The 12,436-nt window shown below is 41.2% G+C and overlaps 1 pseudogene; it reads right to left on the bottom strand.

The window, feature by feature from the left end:
• Positions 1–1,127: 1,127 nt before the first annotated feature.
• Positions 1,128–1,836, bottom strand: LOC138157050 (large ribosomal subunit protein uL1 pseudogene; annotated as a pseudogene).
• Between the last annotated feature and the right edge of the window lie 10,600 nt (positions 1,837–12,436).

Here is a 12,436-nt window from a genome sequence, read left to right as displayed (position 1 = left end):
AATTTTATTAATCTATTCTTTGATTTTTCAGGATTTCTATTTTGGTATTTAATTGGGAATTATTATTTTTTCTCTTTTTAGTTTTTTTTTTAACTTACATGACCAATTCATTGATCTGCTCTTTTCTCTTTTATTGATGTATGAATTTTGAGATGTTACTTTTCCCTTAAGTACTGCTTTGGCTGCATCCTACAAATTTTGGAATGCTGTCTCATTTTTGTCATTCTCTTTAATGAAATAGTTGATTGTATAATCTGTTCTTTGACCCACTCATTCTTTAGGATTAAATTATTTAATTTCCAATTAACTTTTAATTTATGATTCAGGGTCCTTTATTCAATGTAACTTTTATTGCATTATTGTCTGAAAGTGTACATTTACTATTTTTGCTTTTCTGCATTTGGTTTTGAGTGTTTTTATCCTAATATATGGTCAATTTTTGTGAAGGCCCCATGTATATGAGAAAAAGATATACTCCTTTCTTTTTCCATTCATTTTTCTCCAGAGATATCATATCTAACTTTTCTAAGATTCTATTCACCTCTTTGACTTCTTTCTTGTTTATTTTATGGTTAGATTTATCTAGTTCAGAGAAGGGAAAATTGAGGTCCTAGTATAGTTTTTCTGCCTGTTTCTTCCTGTAATTCATTTAACTTTTTCTTTAAGAATTCGGGTGTTATATGGCATTTGGGTCATATATGTTTAATATTGATCTTACTTCATTGTCTTTGGTTCCTTTTATTTTTTTTTTTTGGAAGATAGAACCAAAACATTTATTCAAAATACCAGAAAGCCAAATCCATCATAGCAACCAAGAAGCTGTTACACATAATCAATGCAGTGAACACCAACATTCCCAAGCTTTCCCTCTGTCAGGCCTTCAAAACAAAACAGGATCCCTTAATCGTAAACGCCCCTCTATCACTCACGTTAGCCACTCTGCCTCCATGCTGCTTGATCCCCAGAGTTCTGGCTCTCTCTCCTGCTCCTTCCTGATTCACCCTTTCAGCAAGCTTCTTCCCCCATAGGCACTGTGTGATTACATATGGCCTGTTAAGGGGCATGGAAGATCTTCAAATTCCAATTGTCATTACACCACTGTGCCACGTGGCTGCCCCCAAATCAACTTTTTTTTTTTAACAGCTTCCTCCATTTATTAACACCATGTTGATTCAATACAGCCTCTGGGGTTTGCCCATGGTGCTCTTGATTTACAATGCCCTCGCATTTTGCCAGTTTTTCTTCAGCAGAGAAACCAGGAAATTGACAGCCAAATGGATGTTGTAGACAAGCTCATCATCTGTCATCTTCACATGGCCAACAGCCACCGCTAGACACAGCACCTTCTTCATCTGGAACTTGATAGTAGATTTAACCTCATCAACCTTCGCCACCATATTCTCATTGTGGGTGAGCAGAGATGGAAACTTGCTGGTTTTGCTCAGACCAGGGCCCAGGATTCGAGGAATTTACTTGATCAAAGACTCAGAGGCCAAAAAGACATCATACTTTTTAGCCAGTTTCTTGACCAATTTCTTGTTCTCATTCAACTTCTTCAGGGCCTCGATGTCCATGTGGGGGATTTCTACAGCCTTGGCTTCATCGCAATGCTGCTGGTCTCCCAGTACACACACAGAAAATTTAGGTCGGGGTGTGGATTTGAGCCTGACGGTGTCAGGCTCTTCAGACTGATCTGCAGCTCCACAGTTTCCAAAAACTTTCTTTTTTTGCACTGGGTTCCATGCAGGACCTCCCGCACAGCTTCATAGAGTGTGTCATGTGAGACTTTGCTGCTCATGGCTGCTCACTGGTCTCAAGCCAGGAAAAGACCCCAAATCAACTTTTAAACCAGGTAGTGAACTTCAGGAGGAAGATCCAACACTTGAGAGGTACCTGCCTGACTGTCTCTCTCTGTCTCCTTCTGTCCCTTTCTTGCTCTCCCTCTCCCACCCCCTTCTCTCTCTTTGTGTCTCTCTCTCTTCCTCTGTGTCTATCTTTCTCTGTCTGTCTCTCCCTCTGTCTCTACGGGAAGGGGAGAGCCGTAGAGGATCACAGGCCAGTGGGGCTCTGACCCTTATGGCTGAATAAGCCCTCTCTGCATAAGACCCTGATAACCAGGCCTGGATTGGTTCCCTATCCCCCAGGAAGGCTCACAGGCATGAGCTTCTCATTCCCTTGAGAAGTGTGGTATGTGCTCCCAGCTTGGGAACAAGGATGCTTGCATTGTTCCCAAGGGAAACTATTATAATGTTGCAACATAGTACTAACTAGAAACCTTGGGATAACTCCATCTTGTTCTAGGGAGGTTTAGGGAGGTTTGGAACATCTTGCCTGGTACTCGAACCCTGATAACAAGGATAGAGTAAGTGGCCATTACGTATGAGGCAAATGGGAACTAGGACAATAGTGTAATCCCAAAGATAGTGGCTTATGATAACTATTTGGTTTTACACTATATATATTGGACTCTTAGCTGAATAAAGTTGACTCTGATTTCCACCACACTGGAGACTCATCTCATTTATGATTGTGAACCTCTGGGTAAGTAACTCTTTTCAAGTATCTGTTTTTCACCTAACTTTTCTCTCTCAGATCTGCTGTTGGTCGGCAGGGTTGCTCTAACACTATCTCAGCTCTGCCATGGAATGACAGGGTTCCCCTGAGCTTGGCTTTCCACAGAGAGCCAAGCAGGTGAAGCAGGATTTAATTTACCAGCAGTGCTATAAGGTGGACTGGGAGCAAGCACCATCTGTTAGCTTCCCATTTTCCTCTTTTTAAAAATTAAAAAAAAATCTTTAAGTTAAATTTTATGTTTATTTTTAGTTTACAGCATTCATTTACACAAGGTTTTGAGTTACAAATTTTCTCCCCGTCTTTCCCCTACCCACCAACCCAAAAACACTGATCCCACTATATACTTCTTCCCTCAATCTGCTCTCTCTCTTCTACATCCTCCCCCATTCCCCCTCTGATTTTCTAGTAGGGCAAGATGGATCTCCATACCCCAGTGCCTGTATATCTTATTTATCAGTTACAAGTAAAAAAATAAAAATAATAAAATTTTTAAACATTTGATTTTAAAACTTTGAATTCCAGATTCTTTCCCTTCCTCCCTCCTCACTCACACTTACTGGGAAGATAAGCAATTCAATATAAGTTGTACATGTGTAGCTACACCAAACATTTCCATAGTGGATATACTGTGAAAGACTGACTATATTTCCCTCCATCCTATCCTGACACCCACTTGTTCTATTCTTGACTTTGACCCTGTCCCTTCTCAAAAGTGGGTGCTTCCAACTCCCCTCCCCCCCCAACCTGCCCTCCCTTCCATAATCCCCCCTCTCATCCCCTTCCCCCCCTACTCTCCTGTAGGGTGAGATACACTATTTAGTATGACTGTCATTCCCTCCCTAAGCCAAATTCAACGAGAGTAATGTTGACCCATTCCCTTTTGCCTTAACAGTTATCCCTTGACTCTTCTATATGAGATAATTTACCCCCTTCTATCTCTCCCCATCTCCTATCATTATATTCCTCTCTCACCTCTCAATTTCAACTTTTAAGTATCATCCCTTCCCATTCATTTGGTCCTGTGCCCTCTGTCTATGTACACCTGTACACATATACACACACATACATATTCATATGCCCATATACCCTTCTATATAGACATATATATGTATGTGTGTGTGTGTATATATTCCCTTCAACTATTCTAATGCTGAGAAAAGTTTCATAAGTTACAATGATCATTTTTCCATGTAGAAATGTAAATAGTTCAACTTTGATAAGTTCCTTATGATTTCTTTTCCCTGTTTACCTTCTCTTGCTTTCTTGTATTTTAATGTCAAATTTTCTATTCAGCTCTGGTTTTTTCATCAAGAATGCTTGAAAGGGGGTGGCTAGGTGGCACAGTGAAAAAGAGCACTGGCCCTGGAGTCAGGAGGACATAAGTTCAAATCTAAAGCCATGTGACCTTGGTCAAGTCACTTAACCCCAATTGCCCTACCTTTCCTTCCCCAAAAGGAAAAAAAAAAGAATGCTTGAAAGTTCTCTATTTCATTGAATTACCATATTTTCCCCTGAAACATGATACTCAGTTTTGCTGGGTAGGTGATTTTTGGTTTTAATCCCAGCTCCTTTGACCTCTGGAATATCATATTCCAAGGCCTTCAATCCCTTAGTGTAGAAGCTGCTAGATCCTGTATTATCCTGATTGTGTTTCCACAATATTCAAATTGTTTCTTCTTGGCTGCTTGTAATATTTTCTCCTTGATCTGGGAATTCCAGAACCTGGCTATAATATCCTAGGAGTTTTTTGGGGGGATCTTTTTCAAGAGGTGATCAGTGGATTCTTTCAACCTCTATTTTGCCCTCTGGTTCTAAAACATTAGAGCAATTTTCCTTGAGAATTTCTTGAAGGGTGATTTCTAGGTTCTTTTTTTGATCAAGGCTTTCATGTAGTCCAATATTTTTTAAATTATCTCTCCTAGATCTATTTTCCAGGTCAGTGGTTTTTCCAATGAGATATTTTACATTACCATCTATTTTTTCATTTTTTTGAGTCTGTTTAATAGTATCTTGATTTCTCATAAAGTCACTAGCTTCCATTTGCTCCAGTCTAATTCTGAAGGAATGATTCTCTTCAGTGAGCTTTTGAGATTCTTTTTCCATTTGGCAAATTCAGCTTTTAATGCATTCTTCTCCTCATTGGCTTTTTGAGCCTCTTTTGACATTTGAGTTAGTCTATTTTTAAGGTGTTCTTTTCTTCTGTCAGGTTGTTGACTCTCTTCACGATTTTCTTGCGTTATTCTCATTTCTCCTCTCAATTTTTCCTCTACTTCCCTTATTTGGTTTTCAAGATCCTTCTTAAGCTCCTCTATGGCCTGTAATCAGTTCATATTTTTCTTGGAAGCTTTTGGTGCAGGACTTCTGACTTCATTGTCTTCCTCCCATTCCATGCTTTGATCCTTTTCGTCCTCCCAAAAGGAATCCAAAGTTGTATTGCTGTGCTTGCTTTGCTTACTTTGCTTGCTCATGTTGCCACTTAATTACTTGACTTTTGAGCTTTTTGCCACAGTGGAACTCTCCTTCCTGAGAGGAGAGCTTTGTCCCAAATTGCTGAGGTTTTTTTCAGCTGCTGGAGCTATTAGTTGGGTGCCCTTTCAGAAGTTTCCACTGGCTCTGGCACACTGGTCATGCACCCCAGTACCTCCACCCTAGACAGGGATTCAGATTCAAGCAGGTTAAAGCAAGAGCGATTATTCCTCAGAGTGGTTGCTTGATCCCCCTACAATCTGCAGGCCAGGAGCTCTGAAGCAGCCATGCCATGGCAGCCGCTGGGTCTCAGCTGCTTCTCCCTCTGCAGGAGGTAGAGGCTGGACCAAACTCCCAGACCCCCTGTTCCCATAAAGTCCACACTGAACTGTCACTTTGTTTTTGGCATTTGTGGGCTGATAAGTCAGGAAACCACGACAGCTGCTGCTGATCCACTCTCCCAAAGTCCCTCCAGCCAGGGCTGGTTGTGGCCACCCTGAGGCTAAAACCATGGACTCATGTGGGGCTGTGCTCTGCTCCTAGCCTGCTGCAATGGACCCTTCCTGCCAGCCTGCCAGGCTTTCTTCATCAGGAGGTTTGTTTCTCTCTGTCACTTTGTGGGTTCTGTATCCCTAAAGTTTGTTTAGAGTCATTTTTATAGGCATTTGAGGTGGTTATGGAGGGGGCATCTGGAGTTTTCCTGCTTCTATGCCACCATCTGGGCCCCACCCACTTTGTTTCCTTTTAACAAGAAGTAACTTCCTACTTATTCCTTTTAATTATATCTATTTTTGGTTTTGCTTTGTCTGAAATCCTGAGTGCTACACCTGCCTTTTTTTGCTTCAGCTGAAGCATAATAGATTCAGCTCTGGTGCCTTATTTTTACTCTGTGTATGTCTCTTTGTTTCAAGTGTATTTCTCTTAAACAATATACTGCTGAATTCTGGTTTTTAATCCATTCTGCTGTCTGCTCTTGGAAGTCAGATGAAGTACTTTTCTTGAAATCTTCATCATAAGAATTTTTTGAAGACTAAATAATAGAATTCCTGCTTTGAGTGAAGAGTTAGATGTCTCCTAATATTCCTTTCTATGTTGACTCTAGGATGGCAAAAAGCAAGAAATGAAACAAAAAAAAATAAAACAAGAAGACTTATCCATCATTATTCAGGGCTGAAGGATGGTTAAAGAGGATAGGGACTGAAAAAGGAAGTTATTAGTGACGTTAGAAGACCTGCTTTGGTGGAGGGTTTTGCCTAGAAGTGAGATGAATAAATAATTTTGAGAGACATAATTTCCGAATAATTAATAATCAATTTATTAATTATGGCTAGTGAAAAATCAATAAATTGAGCTCAGTGGTTTCTCTCAGCAACCAAAGACAAACCTTGGCAGTCTCTGAATGACTAAATATCCTTGGAAAGGGGCTTGTCCCTGACAGGTGGAAATCAACTCTGATTAGTTAACAGTTAGTAAGAGTGAATATTATAATGAGAGGTGAGTTTATTCTAATAAGGAGCTGGATGAAAAAGACTCTGATGAGATTACTGTTGGACATAGAGTCTCTTCTCTACCTAGTTCACTTATTGAGGTTTATGGGTGCTGGGACCCGAAAATAGCTACATGAAGTCCTTCTCAAATGAATTCAACCCAAGCCTTTTTTTTTTTTTTTTAAAGCAATTGGGGTTAAGTAACTTGCTCAAGGTTACAACCTTGGCCAGTTATTTTGTGTGGGTGCCAAGTATCTGAGGCCTGAACCGATCCAGGTCTCCCTACTCCGACTCGACTCCTGGGCTGGTGCTCTTACTCACTGTGCTCACTGTTCCACCTGGTGGAGCCCCCAACCCCCACCCCCCAAGCCTTCTTTTAGCCAAAGAAAAACCAAGTTTATTAAAGATCTGACATATTGGGGCAGACTCTTAAGAAATCTCAACATTGGATAAACTCTTAAGAATCTAAGCATTTGTATTGCTAATGAAAGCAGGCCAGATTGGATCTGAGCACCTTCATGGAGGCCCAGATGGATCTTGTATACAGAAGGATTGTTGATGGGATCTAGGGTTGGCCAAGTATTTTGGGGTGATTAGAGGAGGGGTTCAGGGAGAGTCTTGATGGGTGTGACCAGTAGTCTGGGGTAACTAGAGTTCTGAGGCTAGGAACCAAGAGAATAGGGTTTTGATAGGATTAAGGGTGGGAGGGTGGGAAGCAGTTGAAGGCTATCTGGAGATAACAGACAATGGAGGGCTAGGCTAGGTTAAGAGTAGCTGTAGGCCAGGTTAAGAGATTTGGGTACACTGATAATGAAAGATTTAAGGCCTCAGGCAAAGATCAAGTAGAAAGATTCAAGAAGAGTTCAAGAGCCTGTACTCCTTCACACCCCACAAAAAGATCTATCCTCCTCTTGAGTACAACAATGGGATGGAATTCACCTAGAAAGTATTCTCTTTACTCTTTAATCAGATCCACCTAAGATTGAGCAGAATGTCTCATTGTTAGCCCTACTGCAGTTTGAGGGGGGGACCCCTCAAGGCCTGAAAGTACTGGTCCCACATTGGGCACCAAAGAAATAATGAGTTTTGGTGGGGGGAGGGTCAGGAATACAGGAGAGGGTCTTCTGGAATGAAATCAGGAAATCAAGGATTCTTTTTTTTTCCCTTGCTTTTTGGAGGACAATTGGGGTGAAGTGACTTGTCCAAGGTCACACAGCTAGTTTTTTTTGGTGTTGTGACTGAGGCCAGATTTGAACTCAGGTCCTTCTGACTCCAGGGCTCCTGCTTTGTTCACTGCACCACCTAGCTGCCCCTCAATCATTCTTTAAGTCAAGGTTGGCAAGGGTTTATTGTAACACCAATATAGCAGGCAGAGTTCCTTAGGGAACTAGCAACTTAACAGGAGTGGTACTAAAGCTACAGGATGCCAATTAGGTGATAACTTACAACCTTGGTAAAAGGTATCCTTCACTACTGGAAACAATGGGAAGGGGTTTCTCGGGGGTGTAATTTTGATCTTTTATGTCTGTAGCAAGATAGCTTTGAGAGTTGAGATGTATACATCTTGACCTCTGGATTGAATATGATAACTTTGGGAATCAGTACATGATAATTCTGTGGTTACAAGATAGTCCTGTTTTTACAAGGGAATTTCTTCAGAGGTGAGCTTGTTCTTGTGATGGGAAATGAGTTTGTTTTACTGGGGTCCATTCATGAGTAATTGTGGGAGGGGAAAGGTAGTTTGTTTTACTGGGGCCTGAAGGGGTTTAGCCTCTGGGAACCCCCTTGAATCTTCCCACTTGATGAGGTATTTTGCCTGAGGCCATAAGCCTTTCATTATTGCTAGACTCAAATCTCTTGTTACTCTTAACCTAGCCTAGTCCTTCATTATCCAGCTGTTTCCCACCCTTGATCCTATAAAAATATCTATACCCAAATCTCTTACCCTTAAACTAGCCTAGCCCTCCATTGTCTGTCATCTCCAGGTAGCCTTCAGCTATTTCCCACCCTTAATCCTATTGCTAGAGTCTGGTCTCAGTCACAGTCAAGAACTAAGGAGGTTAGACCCTCCCTATACCCCTCCTCTATACCACCCCTAGATCCCTCCCACAGCTTTCTGTATATAAGATCCTTGCCTCCATGAAGGGGCTGAGATTCAATCTAGCACAGACTCTGTCTGTGTCAGATTGTTCTGATCCAAATTCGACTCAAGTCTTCTCAGCCAAAGAAAAGTACTATTAAAAGTTCTATGGCTCTTTCACAGTGCTCTCACTATTCTATGGCACTCTTTGGCACTCTCAATCTTCCATGACACTCTCAGACCACATGGTATGAGATGGGGTCTTATATACAGAAGGTTGTGGGAGGAATCTAGGGGTGCTCCAGAGAAAGAGCCTGAGGAAGGTCCTCAGGAGGAGTTAAGGAGGTCAATGAGTGATTTAGGGTGAGAGGTAGCTGGAGGCTACAGACCTTGGTGGGCTAGGCCAGTTCAAGGGTGTATTGATATTTTGATAGCCTCAAAGGTGGGAAGTCTAGTAACAGAGGCTTGGGCTCAGCCACAATGTAAGGCTTATTGCCTTATGCAAATGCCTCATCAAATGGGATGATTTAATCAAGAGTTCACAAAAGGTTCCCAGAGCCTGTACCTCAAGGACTCAAGGAGAGCTAGAGGGAGCTCCCAGAACCCATACCTCATCAGAGATGTTAACTGACTTGTTTTAGCTAAATGAATACAATCTTTTTAGATGTGGGTGATGAAAGGAAGGACAATAGTGTAAGGGAGTATCAGGCTTAATACACGTTTTTTCCAGGCAAGTGATTCTGGAGTATGCTTTAAGAAAATAAAAAGTGGAGACAAGGCAAGAGAATAGTCTGTCTGGAAGTCAGGAAGACCTGTAGGTGCCTCCTCTGACATACTTGCTGTGCAAACTTAGGCAAGTCAGTTATTCTTTCCAGTGTTCCCAGAAACTCTGGGGCTTTGATTTGCAGAGCAGTTGTTTATCTTCAGTGGGTAGGAGGAATCTCCTCAGCCATAGGACTTTTCTGACTTCTCTATCATTGGATTGTAAGCTCCTCGAGGGCAGGAACTGTTTTTTTTTTTTTTTTTGTATTTGTATCCCCAGAGCTTAATCCAGTTCCTGGTACCTAGTAGACTCCCAATAAATGTTTACTGACTGCACTGTGAGTCCTCTATGCCCTTCCCCCAGAAAAAAAAAAAAAAGGATATAGAATAGGGGTGGGGAACCTGTGGCCCCAAGGCCACTAGTGGCCCTCTAAGTCCTCAAGTGCAGCCCTTTGAGTCAAAGTGTTCCCCATCCCTGATCTAGAACAGCCAGTTAACATTCTAAAATCTAGACAGATTTGTAGTAAGTTACCAAAGACTTAGCAGCCTGGACTAGCAGCCTGGGACCCTTGCCTTACTTCCAGGTCATAAGGTGAAGTTTTTGCTAAGCTAAGCTAATGTGAATGAGGGGAAGCACAGACCTTGCAAATGTCTCAGTCTTGTTTCCACTGACCACCATCTGACCTGTACAAATATAAAATTAGAAATCCTATTATGGAACTCTGGGCAGGTCACCATGTCCTAAAATCCCCATGATTCACAAAATATTGTCTGCTTTCATATCTATATTGATATTGTTAGAACGTTTATCATCTGCTTTCATATCTAAGTTGATGCTAATGACATATTTTGTCTGTTTTCACGTCCACTAGACATTTACCTTCTGCTTTTTGATAATTCTGACATTTCACCTGCAACACCAGCAGATTTTTGTGGTTAAGATTGTGAGCTCAGTGCCTGATTAATGGGAAAAGGGGGAGGGGCAAAGGGAGGTAAGGGGTGGTCTTTTGGGTATATAACCAAGCTTTGCATTTTGTATTTTGCCTCTCCTACTAGACTGCCTCTAGTAGCAAGACTGCCCTTCTTGCAAGAAGAAATAATTTTAAAAATCCTTCCTGTTTCTACTTGTATATATCTCTGCTCATTTTATTTTGTGGAAGGGTCGTCTTTGTCCCACACAAGTGTGACCTTATGCCAGCTACTAACAACTACGATAGCTAACATTTATATAGCGTTTTCAAGATTGTAGGTAAGTATTTATTATGCACCTACAGAAATGCTGGGGTCAACCTCCAGAGTTTGGTCTGAGAAAGACAAATAGAATCAGACTATATGCGTGTTTATTTCTCATTTCTCTCAAAGCAAGGCAGGTATGCATAGGAATGCATGGTAGTGGCAGAGACCAACTGAGCTCACTTTTGGGGTCCAGCTGATAAGGTACAAGCTCTGGGAACCTCCTTGAACTCTGATTGAATCTTCCAATTTGATGAGGCATTTTCCTGAGGCCATAAGCCTTTCATTGCAGCTTGCCCAAACCTCTGTTATTAGCCTAGCCATCCTTTGTCCAGTTAGCTCCCCCCCTTGATCCTCCCAAACCCTCTATTGTCTCATCTCCAGGTAGCCTCCAGCTACTTCCTACCTTAATCTCTCATCTCTAGAGTCAGACATCCTTTGACTTCTCCTGAAGACCCTCCCCAAACTCCTCCCCTAGATTCCTCCCACAACCTTTCTGTATATAAGACCCCATCTTGCCTCCATGAGGTGTGAGAGTGCCTGAGAATGATCTAGTGCAGATTTATTCTGTGTCAGATGATTCTGGCCCAATGCAAGTGTCACAGATATCAAGTTTCTTTAAGAGTCTACCCAATATGGTGAATCTTTAATAAACTTTTCTTTTTCTTTGGCTGAGATAAGACATGAATCAAATTTCATTCAGCAGGACCTGGTGTGTTGGTTATTTTGGGGTCTTAGGTGCCCCTAAACCCCTAACCTCTTCATTTTTATGGTTCCCTGACCCTATACCTCATCATTTTATGGAGCCCTGACCTCAACACAGCTGCACAGTTTATATATACTTCCAACTGGGGTTGATATCATTCAATCTTTATTTCACCTTTGGACAGAAAAAAAAAAATCTCTATACCAGACCATCTCCCAGCCTTGGGTCATCTACATGAAAGAATCTGTCTCCACCCAAGCTTCTGTAGAACATAATGGGTTTCCCTACTTTATTAAATTCTTTGCAAGTTTGTGTGGAGGCTGACCAGATAAGGAGAGTCAATGCAATCTCATTATCAGAAATGATCTTCTAAAGAAAAATTGAATTAAAAAGTTTGCACTTTGGGGGAAGCTCTCTCTCCTATATTTGTTAATAATCAATTTTCACACCAAGTTTCCTGCTAAAGCTGGGAGTGTAAAGAAAGGCAAAGGACAGCCCTTGTCTTGGAAGAGCTCATGAAAATAATTAAACTGAGGTCAGGCATTAGAAAGAGGGCTTTCTATAGAACTTGGGATTTTAGTTAGGATTTAAGGAAGCCAGGGAAGCTATGAAGTGAAGTTGAAAAAGAGCGTTTCAAGCATCGCAGACATCTGGTGAAAGTGCCAAGAAGCCTGGTTTCTTGTTGGAGAACAAGAGGTTTGCAAATATCTTTGTAGATCCAGTGTGTCCGAAAAATCTTAGCGCAGATTTAAACTTCAATAACTTAAGAAATATGAATGCTACACCTTACAAGAAATTGAAAAGTAATTTAAAATGTAAAATGTTTCTTATTAAATTTGAATATAACCACTGTCTTGTGCTATACATCAATCTAGTTGATTTTCCCACATTATATTAACTTTACAACATTTTTTTGCTCAGTGACTGAAAGGATTACATTTATAATTTTGGCCTTAAGATCACCCAGACGAAGTTTTGGTGTATATATGACAGTTTTCGCCTCTCCCTCGCCCACTGAGAAGGCAGGCAAACAATACATCAATAATACAGGTTTAGTCATGCAAAACACATTTCCATGTTAGCCATCATAACAGGGCAGTTTTGACATGACCCCTCAAGCAAGAGGAC

Source organism: Petaurus breviceps, unplaced genomic scaffold, assembly GCF_028583685.1.
Source record: "Petaurus breviceps papuanus isolate PSGF00001 unplaced genomic scaffold, PetGlider_PUasm1.0 111, whole genome shotgun sequence".
Taxonomy (NCBI): Eukaryota; Metazoa; Chordata; class Mammalia; order Diprotodontia; family Petauridae; genus Petaurus; species Petaurus breviceps.
The sequence above is the reverse complement of the archived record's forward strand: the minus strand, read 5'-3'. Positions and strand labels throughout refer to the sequence as shown.